We start from the raw sequence: 9745 nt of genomic DNA, 5'->3' as shown, positions 1-9745 counted from the left end.
AAACGGGGAGGATGACAAACAACTGACAAGACTTTTGTGCAGATGGGATGTCAGAGCTAGGTAGGGGCTGTCATGCCTGCGGGCTGTCATGCCCAGCCCGCTGCTGTTTACTCACGCGGCTGGGGGATGAGGGACTGCTGTGTTGATTCCCGTGATCCGCTGGTTTCGGGGCTGTGGGTGTAAATGTCCCCTCCACGGCTGATTTAAAGCCATCACTGTGGTCACTAGTCATGACAGCTCCGGGGAGAAATATGGACGGTCAGCGCCGCAAGCTGACTGGCCGGGTCCTGGCTCTGCGTCCTCGTTTGTGAAGTAGGATCCAGGAGGCTCAGAGTTGAGAACGGCGCTCCGTGGGATCTGTGTGAGTCCAAAACTAGAGCGCTATGGACTGAGGTAAAAGAAAGATGCCAACTAGTCTCAGCCATACCCAAGGACACCCTAGTGTGGGCAGAGGTGGAGGGAGGGAGTTTAGCTTGGGCTGCTCCAGCTGCCCGCTGCTGCCTGTCCTAAAGCCCGCAAGTGCGCATATTCATAGAGAAGGCAGGTGGTGGGGGAAAGGGAACAATTGTTCCCCAAGTGACACAGCGACCTGTTGCTGTCTGGTGGGAGGCTGTACTAGGACACTGGGGCCAACCTAAAGACTCAGTGCAGGCCTCAGTGGTTAGAGAAGGAGACAGAGCGTGCTCCTGGCACACTCCTGAACCCCCAACAGGCAGGACAGTGGAGCCCACCCCAAGCGGAGCTTTGCCTCCTGGGAGTCTCCCAGCAGCTCACAGAGACCCCTCAGTGCTGCCTCTCCTTTTGTGGCCCACGTGGCTCTAACAACACCCAGGACAGCTTCTCCTTGCTGGCAAGAGATTCCTTCAGCAACCCCCGTCCCCCCTCCCTGGCCTCCGTGTATACATGGGCCTCCCTGGATGTTTGAATCCATCCAGCCCCAGCCGATGGATTCACAGAGTCTCAAGTCCCCCGGAAAGCAGAGGCTGTCATTGTTCTTATTGCATAGGTGAGGGCAGCAAAGCTCAGGGACTGAAATAGCCGCTACAGGAGGCAGGAATGGAACCCAGCTGTGGGGCAACTGCCAGCGCTCGCTGTGGCTCAGGATGGCTGTGGATGGCTTAGGGATACAGGCTTGCACATGCTTCGAGAGTATGGTGTAGCTCCCAGGAGCTCACCCTCAAGAGATGCACGCGTGGTCTAGAGCAGAAGATGGATAGCTTGGTGCTCTGCTTGCCACTTGCTGCCCTCCAGGGCGAGGCCAGACTGTACTCCCTTTCCAATATCTCCAGAACTGGGCACAAGATCTAGCACATAATTGGATGTCGGAACCAGCCCATACATAACCTTGGTCCATTGGTCTGCTGTCTTGTTTTTCAGGAAGCTACAGAGATGTACAGTGGCATGCTAGCGTAATACATACATACATACATACATACATCTATGTATGACATTGGAGCATGTATCGCATGTGTCGACAGAGGGAGAAGTGCTTCTGCGAACATATATGCACACATTTACACACACACAGTCCAGGCATTCAGTGATAACAGACCTTCGCCTCCTACAGTCACCCCACGGATGTCTAAATTCCTAGGCAGACCTACAGCTGCTCTGGGAGCCACACGTTCCCACAAGAATGCAAGAGAGGCATTCTTAGCCATCCACAAGCAGCTACCTGTCTCTATAAACCAGCCCAAGGCAGCCTCTGCTTGGGTGGAATATTTCCCTCCCATTGAAAACACACACACACACACACACACAACCTGGAGGTGACAAGCATATAGCAAAAGCTTTTACCCACTCTGCATCAGATCTAGCTGGAGGAGGAGGGGCTCTCCATTTTATCTTCCTCCTGTCCCCAAGCATACCATCTACCTGAAGCAAAGCCTCAGGAACCACCCTCGCCTGGCTCCAGTGCCCCACACCTCCAAAACGTAGCAGGAGCTTACCCAGAAGCCCCTCTGAGCCTCCGCCAGGTCCTAAGCAAGCAGAAATGCAACATTCCAGGCAGCCTCTCTCCAGCTTGCCTCCCAGCCTCTCTGGAAGTGGACTGTGGACCCACAGGAAGTGGGCAGCCATGTCCAGAGGCCTGAGGGGAAGCACCAGCGTCCGACTCTGCTGCTAAGGAGGCAGATCCCAGGAGGCCCAGACAGGCCTAGGGTAATCTGTGCACTGGCCCCTCTCTTTGTCTTTCCCCACCCTCTGGGCACCCAAGCCTGCTCTGCTGGGGACCTCACCATGACCATTTCCACCAGTCCCGACCTCACAAATCTCAAATGCAATTGGCGACATCCCTGTGACTTGTAAGTGACACTCCTTGCTTGTGTGTGACTCTGGAGCACCGTGAGGCAGAGCATGCGCCATCACCACCTTCATTATTTGGATGAAGACACTCAAGTCCAGAGAGGTAACCTCCTGGAGGTCACAGAACACACTGATGTTTCCGGAACACCTGCCTAAAATAGGACTAAAGCTCAGCGGGAGCAACGGTATCAGAATGCCCACACAGGACACCCACACTTGAGCCTGAAGACATGCCTCCCCAAAGGAGAGAGGACAGAAAAAAAAAAAGACCAAAATGTTAATAATGGGTGTGTTGGAGGTTGGAGTATGGGCAGAGACTTTTATTTTCCTTGTGTTCTCCAAGTATTTTATTACAATTATGGCTGACGTTCATATTAAAACCAAAGTAATTTAAAAGGAGGAGGTGGGCTGGGGTGTGGCTCCGGTGGTAGAGTGCTTTGCCTAGCCTGCATGAAGCCCAGCATTTAGGGAGTGGAAAGAAGAGAATCAAAGTCGAGAGCATTTTCACCTACACAGAAGCTCCAAGCCAGTCTTGCCTGCCTGAGCCCCTTTTCCAGACCTTGGACATGGCTATATTTTTTACCCTTAAGCAGAGAAGACTGAATGTAGAGGGGTGTCCTTAAACCCGCCAACAAAACTGGTTGCTTCCATTGCCAAGGCAACAGGTTTTCTCCTGGAAGCCTTGACCTTCCCTGGCTTACTCATCACCTTGACTTGAGAAACCTTATTGGCACATTATATCAGTGATCACTCAAGCATGGTGCCCTTGAGTTTGGGAGATGTTTGGTGTCCTTACTAAGCTGAGAGTCTGTGCCCTGCTGCTTTTTCATTCCTTCCTCCCTCTCACATACACAAGACAAGCATCCCGCTACTGAGTTTTTTCATATCCTCAGTTCCTGTGCCTGTGGGATGTGTGCTTTGGCTCAAGTTACGAGATCATTAAGTATTAGAACAGTGGTTCTCACCCTGTGGGCTGTGATCTTTTGGGGGGTTGCAAATCAGATATCCTGCATATCTAAGGTTACAACTCATAACAGTAGCAAAATTATAGTTATGAGATGGGCATGGTGGCACACACCCTTAATCCCAGCTCTTGGGAGGCAGAGGCAGGAGGATCTTTGTGAGTTCAAGGCCAGCCTGGTCCACAAAGAGAGCCCCAGGCCAGCCAGGGCTGTTTCACAGAGAAACCCTGTCTTGAAAAAACAAAAAATAAAAAAATAAAAAATTACAGTTATGAAGTAGCAATGAAATAATTTTATGTTTGGGGGTCACTAAAACCTGAGAAACTCTATTACAGGGTCTCAGTATTAGAAAGGTTGAGAACTACTGTGTTAGAATGAATTAATGAATAAGTGATTCTGAGCAGTCAACTTTGACTTACTAATGGCTAGAAATCCTGCCCTGGTTAGGCACAATGGTGCTGGCCTTTAATCCCAGGACTCAGGAGGCAGAGGTGGGCAGATCTCAGTGAGTTTGAGGCCAGCCTGGTTTGCATAGGGAGTTCCAGGACAACCAGGGCTATACAGTGAGACCCTGTCTCAGAAAAGGAAGGGAGAGAGATCCTGCCAAGGCCTTCAAGGGAGAGTCCTCTCTTCTGACCTGGGTGAAGCAGGGAGAATGTTCTCAGCAGGCCAGTTCTGTAATCACGGACACACATGAAGTAGCCTGGAAAAAGCCCAGTGTCAGAGAATCTGCTCATGGTTGCCAGGGTGTCTCATACATGGCAGGTGATACACATGTCTGATCTCTGCCTGGCCACTGGCTCACTGCGGATGAATGCCGCATCGCATCCCCTCCCTGGTGGCCACTTTCAGAAGTATCAGAACACAGAAGGATACCTGGGCAGGCAGCATGCTGCAGCAGGCATCCATCCTTCACCACCGTGAACCCCAGCAGAGCGGCTCCGTGCAGGGCACCTCGGCTGACTCTGTCCACCGAAGGAAAGAAAACGGAAGGAAAGACACGGAGAAAGGCAACCCCCCACACAGGCGCCCTAGACATCATTTGGTTGTTCGCCCTCCTCTGCAGAGGACAGGCGAGAGGAAGGGGTCCCATCCTGGTGCTCAGAAAGTCCCTGGAGCAATGCACTTACAATCTCCTCTAGGTCACACCATCACATCGTTATAACTGCAGGTACAAGCGCATTGGCGAGGAGTGTTGCCAATCATCCTGTTCCGTAGAGGCTCGGTGCATCTTCCTATCCTCAGAGGCAGGACCTCAAGGTGTCCCTAGACACCATTGCCCGGCTAGCGTTAACTCATTTAATCCTCACACTTTATACACAAGAGAGTGAGGCCCAGGGCTGGCCTGTTTGGCAGCCTAGACCCAGAGACCTAGAACCCGTGAAGCTGGTGTCGGAGGCCATGTGTTTTACTGCTGCAGTAAAGAGAAGAGAGCTCTGCCTATGAGGAGGAGCCAGGCAGGAGCACCACTGACCCACCGTCGCAGGGAGGTTGTATAGGGCAATACTGAGATACTGTTGTGTTTTGACCTGGATCTTGCGGAGTGATTTTTCTGGTCCTTCTCTTTCTTGCTTTACCCGCCAGGACAGCCCAACCTACTTTGCCACAGAGGTGCTTGAAACAGAGGTGAACCTCTCAGTCCGGATTACTGAGGACCAGCCTGTGTCTACTGACATAGCTGCAATCCCAAACATCTCCAATAGGGGTCACTAACTCCAACACAATGGAGCCTAGATTACTAGGAGAGAAACCTGGCACAGCAAACTCCGTCAAAGGGGCTCTCTGGGATCTCAGTTTCCTCACTCATTAAGCGGGTTAACTTTCTCAGTCAGCCGCCTTCATGGAAGGGAGGTGAGAAACGTGAGGGCCAATCCATTGCATGGGTGACCAGCTCCTACCCATGTGTGTTCAAACTCGTATCACTCACTGTTCTAGATGCCATGCACAACCCAGAAATCATTTCTACCTTTGCATGAAAGGACTTTGAATAGCCATATAGACCAGATGGTACCCTGACGTTGCCTGCAGGCTCCGGCGGGTCTTTCCGGGAAGTAGAGGCAGCCGCTCTTGCCCTGGAAACAAAAATGGCCAGAGTGGGCTGGGAGGGACAGGGGCTGGGAATACCTTTTTGTTCTGATAATCCTGCAAAGCTGAGACCAGCGGTTGCCTAGGGCGGCAAGGGTGGGTCAGCCCTCGGCAGCAGCGCCCCCTGCTGGTCAGCGGGGCCCGCGGCTGATGGCACGGAGGTAGCTTGAGAACCACCCTGAAGGACTGACATGGAGGGGTGGCCTTAAAGCCTTGATTTTGCACTGGGCAAACACAGAGCTTTAGGGGGAGAACCCACTTCAGGGAAAGCCAGTACATTTGGGATTTTTCCCAGAATGCCTGTCTCACACTGTATAAAGCCCCCCTCCAACCCCGTGGTCTTTTCTGCTAACAGACTCCTCTCCTGGAATCCATCTAGCTTCGCCAAGACCCCCTTTAGAAGGCTGTCTTCAACAGGGGCCGTGAGGTCGAAGAGTAAAGGCAGGGAGCCTCTCCCCTAATGAAGAAGGTGCCGTTTAGGAGAGGGAACAGGCGGGAGAGGCCAGCCCCTGTAGGACCCAGTGGCTCTCTTACTTCTGGCTTGCTCCCTCTGCTCCGCGCCATAGTCGTACTAACCCGCTGGCTCCCATTGAAGGGAGGGGGTCACGGTATCATGGCAGGACCACAGGAAAGGAAGGTACTCTCAGCAGGAAGGGCTACAGGCGGTAGGCAGTTGACCGTACTGTCGACTAATGTTGCGGTGAACGCGATCTCCGGGTTTCAGAGTCTGGCTCTCCGACTTGAGCCAGCTTCCTCGCCCTGCGCTCTTTCTATTGCTATTTGCTTCTGTCCCCAGCCTCTTTGAACTTGCGGTCTGTGCACTGCTCGTCCTAGCCATTTGGCATCCTCTCCGTGCAGCAGCCATTCCGTGTTGGGGCTCAGTGCATGCCAACACATACAACTAAGAAGAGAGGGGACCTCCCGGGCGTGTTGTTTGGACCTGTCAAATGCCGTTGGGCAGCTGAACAGTGGCTTCGGAAGGGTCTGTGTTCACAAATGTTCACACATGCCGCAGGGAGTGTGGCTATGAGGACAGGGTTTTCTGAGGCGTGGCCGCGGATATGTTTATCTGATAAGCACTGTTATAAGTAATATTTGAAATCTTTCTTTTTTTTAACATTTCTTTTTAGTGACGTGTATGTAGGTATATGTGGTATGTGCGGGTGAGTGCATGTGCCCTTGGAGAGCAGTAGAGGGCATCAGAGCACCTGGAGCTGAAGTTGTAAGCCCTTGGCTGTCGATGCTGGGAGTTGAATGAACCCTGCAAGAGTGCTATCCGCTCTTAATTCACGGTTTGTTTGTTTGTTTTGTTTTGTTTTGTTTTAATGTAGTTCCTTGTGGCGTCTCCATCCACTCCCTGGCTCTTTCCTGCCTCCTCTCCCTTGTCTTACTCTCGATCTCCAGGCTAGCCTGAATCTTTACCAGATTACCTCGGAGAGAAAACAAATAAGGGCAGTGGATGTGGCAGCTTTATACCTATTGCTGCTCATGGGATTGGTGGAGGTTGGGGGGAGTTGGTTATTTGGTTGTTTGGTGTGTTTTGTTTTTAAAGATTTATTTCTACTTTATGTAGATGGGTGTTTGTCTGTGTGTATGAATGTATACTGTGCACGTGTCTGGAGCCCACAGAAGCCAGAAGAAAGCCATTGGATTCCTGGAACTGGAGTTAGAAACAGTTGGGAGCTAGACCATCTGCAAGAACAGAAAGTGGGGGGCTGGAGAGATGGCTCAGAGGAAGAGCACTGATTGCTCTTTCCAAAGGTCCTGAGTTCAATTCCCAGCAACCACATGGTGGCTCACAACCATCTAAACATGAAATCTGGTTCCCTCTTCTGGCGTGCAGGTGTACATGCTAACACACATTGCATAAGTAATAAATAAATAAATCTAAAAAAAAAAAAGAACAGAAAGTGCTCTTAATGAGTGAGCTACCTTCCCAGCCACCCTCCCTGAGCCCTTTTCTTTGTTTTTAAATTATTATTATTATTATTATTATTATTATTATTATTATTATTATTTTAGATTTCTTTATTTCGTGTGTATGACTGTTTGGCCTGCACGTACATAGGTGCACTACCTGTGTGTCTGGTGCCTGCAGAGGCCAGAAGAGGGCTCAGATTCCTTGGAGAGACGGTTACAGATTCGGCTGCTGGCAACAAGTGTTCTTAAGCACTGAGCCATCTCTCGAGCCCTGCTTTTTGTTTGTCTGTTGTTTTGTTTTTGTTGTTGTTTGTTTTTTCAAGACAGGGTTCTTTGTGTAGCCCTGGCTGTCCTGAAACTCACTCTGTAGACCAGGCTGGCCTCGAGCTCAGAGACTGGCCTGCCTCTGCCTCCCGAGCACCAGGATTAAAGGTGTGCTCCACCACACCCTGCTCTAGCCCTGTTTTTTGGGACAGGGTCCATATAGCCCAGGCTGGCTTCCAACTTATTATGTAACCAAAGACAGTCTTGAATTTCTGATTTTCCTGCCTCCACACCCAGAGTGCTGTGATTATGGTCCTAGGCCACCATGCCTGGATTGTTGTAGTGCTAGGGACTGAACTCAGAGCTTCATGTGTGCTAAGCAAGAAGTCCTCGGAGTGAGCTACCATCTCAAGCCTCCTCTGATGACTTCTGCAACAACCAGGAGGGCTTAGGAAACGAGAACCCCCCCCATCTTCACTGCAATATAGGGAGTTGGAGATACGGCTTGGTGTTGGATGGAGACAGGTGTGCTTTCACACATGAAGAGGGCTGGCAGGGTGCTGCCCTCCACATAGCCCCTCAGAGTGAGTCAGGAGCAGGTTCCCCTCTAGGCACACCACATTCACCTGGCAGATGATGATCATTGCAAAAACGCCTGTAGTGGGCACGTTTCTCCTCTGTAGAGCCCATCCTCGGCGCCCAGCATGCAGAGCCCTGAGTTTCTACTCAAGGCCCACAGCAACTCTGTCCTCTGCAAGATGAACGGGCCCTCAGCTGTCCCCACGCACATGCCCAGAGATGTCGATACCTTCCTGGGAAGCCAGGTTCAGCCCTTTGGAATGACCCCACGCCCCCAGCTTTGACACAAAGAAGGTCTAGATTCACATCTCGGCTCCTAAACGGACTAGGACTACGACTCCCACCCCTCCCGCCTTCCGGGGCCACATGTCCCTCATTTTGTGAAGCATGAAGGTCACCAACCAGCTCGTGCTTAGGCCCGTAGCCTGGATTTTGAGGAAACAAAAAGAATACAGCGGGACCAGAGCCTGGTGCTCACCGAACCCCTCACATCAGTCGGTCTCATCCTGCCATGACATTCGTTACTTCCATAATGGCTCCAAGCTCCATCCGAGCGATGTCGGCATCGGGCTCCAAGGTAGCATGTACCTGGCACTCAGGCACCTTAGCAGGGTTGATTCTCATTCAGAAAGAAGGATGTGTGGGGCAGAAGGGATGCAGCAAGAGTCCTTTAGGCTAAGACTTTCTGAAAGTGGAGGCCTCTTTCGTTTACCTTGGCACAAGTGTGGGTGTGGATGAGGGAGACAGTTCCTTTACCAACTCAGATCTTCGTGTGTGGGGCTCTTCATCCACATATCCAGTTTTTTTAAAATCATTAAAAAAGCCCACCTGGATGCCAGGGTAGAGGTCATCAGGACAGTACCCCGTGGCCTGGATAAACTCACACGGGAGGGGGGCAGCCACTCTCCCCAAAGACTTGTGTGTGAATCACGGTGCCAGCACCTCGAACAGGTCAGGTGTCGGACACGGCGCTACTCATCTCGTTATCCTATTTATCCTCCTGGCTTCTTAGCGGTTGACGTTTTTTAATCGTTGATGTCTGGGGCGTGAGAGTACTGAACTTTGTCCACCCCCACCCCCACCCCCTTATCAGGGCAATTGAACACAAAGGTATACAAAGGGTGTGCCAGATGTGTGATTGTCCTTTGTCCTCAAAACCTACCCCACACAAAAATTACAAAGAACAACCGGTCCTACTTCTGGGGACATGAAAGGGGGTCCTGAAATTCTATTTCGTGAGTGAAATCCCAACACAAGCAGCAGTGCCGAGGACAGCTAAGGACCCTGCGTCTCCCTGGACTCCCGGATGGAACTGCAGTGCCTTTCCCAAGCACCCACCTGAGTCTCTCCCTAGGGGAGGTGGAGGAGGGCTCAAGAGTCTCAGGGTCCAGGGACCCCCAGCAGTCTCTCCTTGCTATTCCCAGACTGTCCAGCAGGTGTCATGCTCATCCTTGCCATCCACACAGACCCCAGTCCTGGGCCTCACAACGTCTAATTCCCACGATTCCTATGGTGGCCTAGAGATGGGACCTTATCTCCATTCCACTGTCTTCCTAGGATCACTTCAGGGAAGGGCTACGGTTCAGAGAAAGTGGTTCAAGCTCACGGTCTCAGAGATGGGAAGAGGGCAG

Source organism: Meriones unguiculatus, chromosome 7 (assembly GCF_030254825.1).
Source record: "Meriones unguiculatus strain TT.TT164.6M chromosome 7, Bangor_MerUng_6.1, whole genome shotgun sequence".
In the NCBI taxonomy this organism is placed as follows: domain Eukaryota; kingdom Metazoa; phylum Chordata; class Mammalia; order Rodentia; family Muridae; genus Meriones; species Meriones unguiculatus.
The sequence above is the reverse complement of the archived record's forward strand: the minus strand, read 5'-3'. Positions refer to the sequence as shown.